This window comes from Eulemur rufifrons, chromosome 7 (genome assembly GCF_041146395.1).
Source record: "Eulemur rufifrons isolate Redbay chromosome 7, OSU_ERuf_1, whole genome shotgun sequence".
NCBI lineage: Eukaryota > Metazoa > Chordata > Mammalia > Primates > Lemuridae > Eulemur > Eulemur rufifrons.
In genome coordinates this window covers 145,053,328-145,059,271 of record NC_090989.1, presented here as the reverse complement: position 1 = coordinate 145,059,271, position 5,944 = coordinate 145,053,328, and positions in this window count along the sequence as shown.

The window sequence follows — 5,944 nt, the reverse complement described above, 5'->3', positions numbered from 1 at the left end:
CTTAACCGAGGCAGCAGCCTTTGACCATAACGCATGCGCACACCGGGTCTAAAGCCCGAAAGCCAATCGCAACCGCGGGACTAAGATACGCGTGCGCAACCTGGAGTTGCCTGGTACTGAGCCTCTCAGGAGATGCGAGACCCCCGCGCGCTGGCACGCCCGAGCTGAGGGCCTCGCGCGCCCCCTGGTGGTAAACTTGGAGGTCCTGGCGCACTTCCTGCCCTCCATCCTTGGGCCACTGGACGGGGTGATGATGAGTGGGAGTATGATGACTTGAGGGCTTAGTGGTGTGTATATACAGTCCTGAGAAGAAAATGCCTTTAATCCTATTTAATAGGTGAGTAAACACTTGCACATGATTACACTAAGGGCCGAGATTACAACTTGGGTCTGATTTCAAAACCTGTGCCACACTGGATGTCTTTGTGTCACCTAGTTTCAAAATGTCATTGTATACAAATCATAACTTCTAAAAATAGCTTAATACCTCCTATAGAATGGCTTACCAATACAGTACTCCATGTGCCAGACTGCAGAGTTTGAATCCCCACTCAGCCTTGGGGTGTTACTTCAGCTTTCTAGGCTTCTATTTCCTCTTTTAAATGGGTATACTACTAATACTCAGACCATAGGGTTGAGGATTAAAGGAGATGACACATGTAAAACATTCAGGGAAGTACCTAGGCATGACATTAAGTGCTCTATAAATGTTAATGTTAGAAATTTTGTTTTTAAGAGACGGAGTCTAGCTATGTTACCTGGGCTGGTCTCCAACTCCTAGGCTCAAGGAATCCTGCCTCAGCCTCCCAGATAGCTGGGGTTACAGACATGTGCCAAGGCCTCCAGCTATCTCGATAGAATATAAAATCCAGATTACTGACTGCCTCCTGACGAAGGATAGATTACCACTCACAAATAAATGAGTCTTGATTTTGCAGCACAATCTCCAGCATTCCATGTGGACTTAATTCTTTGCAGAACCTTCAAGTTTCCCATTTCTTGAATAAATGGTAGGAATATCTTTCAACTGACCCCCATGATGATTCACTCAGCAGGAGGCCATTTCTAACAACCAACTGAAGAACTGTAGACATTGTCTGACAGCGTCAAATAAAATACCTCTTGTGAAGTCATGTTGTATAATCCTCTGGGTCTCTGACCTTGATTGATTGAGACCAACCAGTCTTCTCTAGGGATTTTGGATCTGGTACTTGATCCAGGTAGCAGAGCTGTGACATATGACACTCCGGCACTGTCTTCAGCTTTGTTTCCTGTTAAGTAGACAAAGGAGCAGATGCATCTGGTCTTGCACTGAGCAACAATGAAAAATGCTGACACAGTGGAGAAAGCCTGCAATGCTGTGACCCCAGCTTCCAAGCCTTCTGAAGCCCATGTACATCCTGCTTTACTCAAGGCTTGCCTGTCCATTTCCTCCAGGATCCTTCCAAGTGAAGCCCTCTTTTTGTCCAGTGGTTTCTGTCACTTGCAACTGAGTTTTGGCAAATGCAAGCAGACAACACTGGTATCTGTAGGCTTGAAGGCTACTTCAGCAGCTTCCACCAGAATTTACAAATACATAGTCACTTAAGTATTTCTCAAGGGCCTCCTAAATGCTGAACATTGTGCTCAATACTAGACAGATTAATGGTAGATAATCTTCCTCATCCAGATCCTCTACTTGCAAACAATTGTGAATCCTACACTGAGTCCCAAGAGATCAAGAATTAAAAGGGCTGCCTGGCTTGGGGTAGGGAAACTCCCTCTGGGCCATTTTGCTCACCTGTAAAATGAAAGGATTGGACCAGTAGTTTTTAAACTGTAATCAGGGGAACTCTTTCATGGGTGTGCTTGAGACTTAAGGGAAGTGACAGGAGGGCAAGTTGAATGGCCCCTGAGCCCTTTTCTACTTGCTAACTCACACAAACCTGCTTTTATAAACCAGCTTCTGTGTCAGATTTCTTTGGTGAAAGAAGTTTCACCAGATGACCCCTAAGGTTCAAATGGTCAGCTTTTTTAGCTCCAAGATACTCTACCAAAAATGTCAGCCTTTTGTCTTTCCTTCCTTCTCTGTGTTCTTCATTAGGGGTACTCACTAATAAAAGGTGAGCTTTATAAGTCTGAAAGAGCAAAAACAGTCAAATATTGGACAACTGGTCCCTAAATAAAGGGTTCTTCCACCAAAAAATTTCTCCAGGCCGGGCATGGTGGCTCACACCTGTAATCCTAGCACCTGGGAGGCCAAGGCGGGAGGATCACTCGAGGTCAGGAGTTCGAGACCAGCCTGAGCAAGAGCGAGACCCCATCTCTACTAAAAATAGAAAGAAATTAACTAGACAACTATATAAAATATATACAGAAAAAAATTAGCTGGGCATGGTGGCACGTGCCTGTAGTCCCAGCTACTCGGGAGCCGGGGGCAGGAGGATCGCTTGAGCCCGGGAGTTTGAGGTTGCTGTGAGGATGATGCCACGGCACTCTAGCCCAGGCAACAGAGCAAGACACTGTCTCAAAAAATAAATAAATAAATAAATAATAAAAAATAAAAAAATTTCTCCAGGAATTTCAAGCAGGTTGGTTAATCTTTGTAATAAATGGTAAATTAAAAGGCATTAAGCCCACCAGAAGGATTCAAAGCTGGTGTTTCTCTACTTAGGTAAATATTAGTCATAGGCCAAAAAAAAATTTTGTAACTGTAAAAAGCAGTAAGATGATTTCTGGGACTTTCCTGTTTTCTTTATTGGGTATTGAAGACCATCACTATTTTATTATTGAGGAACCATGTTTTATTTAGTGAGAATAAGGCAGGGACTCCAAAGCCTGAGACCTGGTTTGCTGATTCTGATCAGGAGTAGGGCCCCATAACTGTACCCTTGAGTAGCTCGGCAAATGACTCTAATACTTAGTGAAGTTTGGGAATGGCAGAGCTTGTATTCTGCAGTAGTTCTGAATACAGCTTATTTTCAAGGCTTCTCTGCTCCACTTTCAAAAACATTGCTCAGTGTTGACTGCAAAAAATAGGACTGGTGTGTGGGGGTGTGCCTTGGGGATTTGGAAGATACACCCCTGCCCTCCAGAAACTTACCCCAAATCCCAGGACAGTCCACTCAGGAGCAACCCATACTGTCCCCAACTAAGCCCTGGACTTCTGGATAGCAGACAGGGAGAGAGATCTGCGCTTAGTTCCAGCCCCACAGGACCACGGTAGGCTAGGCACTCAGCCATTAACAACTGCATGTATATCAAGCAGGAACTGACTTGAGTCAGCTACAAGCTGGGGAATGCCATTTTATTTATTTCTAATTCCCATGGAAAGAAACTTCATTCCCCTGCCCATGTGATTAAGGGAGACAACATGATTTTTATTATTATTTTATTTTCATATACAAAAAGATAAAACTTGAAATAGTTCTAGATTTTTCCTCCTATTTTTTGGGGTGTGGCTGCTTCTTCACACAGGGGGAAAAACTACATTCACATCGGTTTATTTGAGGACCCAGTGCAGAGTTCAAGCAGCAAAACCCCAATTTAGCAATCTAATTTCAAACCTGACACTCATTTCTAAAATTACCACAGTAAAAAGGAACAAAGATCCACTGCAAATGAATGAACTATGATACAATGTTCTTTCCAAAATTTTTTCATTTTGCAACTGTAATTACACAGATGTCTGCTTTAGGCCATTTTAGATGTATATGTGTGTGTGTGTGTGTATAACATATATATATATATACACACACACACATATATATATATAAATCAGCACACTTTTCAAATCCAGACAGGGTAACAGCAACAAGCTTAACTCTGTATATATATATTTTTTAAAACATGATACTTTAGTATAACTTTTGTTAATTCAGTAGTACAAGCTATTTCTGTTCTACAAAATTTTTATTTTATAGCTACAAGGGTGAAAAGTGACCTACTACATTTACATCTCACATATCCTGGTATACAAACAGTACTTATTGAATTTGAGCCAAAAACTAGAAGTCTTTAGTTTTAGCACTTGAAAGAGCTTCCTCGCTTCTACAGCCTTAAATCATACTAGTCACATTTCCAGAGTTTTCAATTACTCATAAACTGTGAGAAACAGGTGAATCCAAACTTTTAATTACAATTTGTATATACAAGTTAGATAACACAGCTCAATAAGTCTTAGCTATCCATCCTAAGCCCAAAACACACATTCTCCACTAAGTTAGACAAGTCTTAGGGTTTTCCTTCTTTTCCTTACAAATAATGTACAAATTAGAAGTAGCTGGTAAAACTGATACATAAGATGGCAAATGAAAGGTGACATTTTTTGTTGGTTCCAAAACTGTTCCTGCAAATTTTGTACTCTGCTGTGTTCTTTAACTGTATGTCTGTTATATGCAGAAAGCTCTTTTCGCAAGAATTGACATCAAACTCGATGTTAAGTTAAATTTACAGTACTGTATAAAGTTTTTCAGATTCAAGGACAAATGTGGAAAAATATCAACAGGTGAAAAATTTGGCCTTTGATGCTACCATTAAGATCATGTCAAATTCACAAGCAGATTCTTTGTACAGTTGAAAAATGGCATTGTGTGGATTTGTGGCATGGAACTGAAATCTAAAAATATGTTTCTAATCTGTGGTAACTCTCTCCCCTCAATTCTCAAGTACCACTCAATTTCTTTGCGTTTTTACAGAATTCTAGAAAAAAATGAGCAACAAAAGCCGCTGGCATTTTAACAATTCCTTCCCTCACTGGCAATCTTAACATTTTCAGATGAGGTCTTCTGAAGAATCTCTAATAATCACTTGCTCCCAGACGGCCTTTCACAATGACATGGACACTTTTCAAATTAAAACTCAGATGTTGCCTAATCTTTCCTACTCTCATCTCTTATCATTGTTGGTAAAATTTGGATGATTGCATTTTTCCCTAATGGAGAAATTATTTGGCTAAACACACACGTATCTTGTGGCAGTGCTCTGAGAAAACCCCACTCGGGCTAAAGCACTTGCAGGGGACTGAAGTCAACAGTCCGCTGAACGGGGCAGAAACCAGAGGGCTGAGTCGGGACCCCTGCTGGGAACACACTGAACTTGGTGTCCCATGGTCAGCAGGACAGCAGGAGGGCCCCGGCAGGCAGCCCATGCTCATGTGCCTGAGTTACCACTTTTAATCTTGGTCTGCCATCTATGCTCCAGAGACAAAAATTCAGATGTGGTGATTGCTGGTTAATTAAACTTTTTGAACTGGTAAAAAAGACTCTTTAAAAAATATATATATATTTATTTAAAATACATCAAAATGACAAAACAGCCATATCCCGCAAGGCCTAATTTCACAGCAACATATGCTACAGACATCTTCCCAAAATGCACCGTGGGGGATGGTGGGGTTTTTATCCTGCCATTTAAAGGAATGTTCTACATTTGAGCTTTAGTGACTGGAAATAAGTTACAAAGAGTTCATCTTTGGAACTAATTTGCGTGCAAGACCAGCCAATTAAATCACTTTGCCTATTCAGACACATGAGAATACTGAAAATGGCAGAATTCAAAGAGGAACACAGGAAGCACCATTCAGATGACACTCTAGACCCATCCCGACACAGTGCCATGAAGAGCTTGCCAGAAGCCCCGTTTTCAGTCCTTGGGAAGAGTTTTGCTTTAAAACAAGTTAAGTGCTCACACTCGACAGAGTTCCTGCGTGTGTAGGTTAAAAGTCTGCAGTATCAAGAGGACCCAGATGGTGACACTGTTCAACATGAGGTCTGAGGTAACTGGTTCATAAAATACCTGGATCACAGAAGTGCATCCAGAAATTAGAGATGGGAAAAAGGAAAAAGGTAGAGGGTTGGGAGCTAGAAAAGACAAGTAGAAAAGAGCTTACAGCAGTTGCTTTTGGGGGGAGGAAGGTGACAAAAACAAAGGCACAACAGAATTACATTCCAAGACCCGTGGCTAG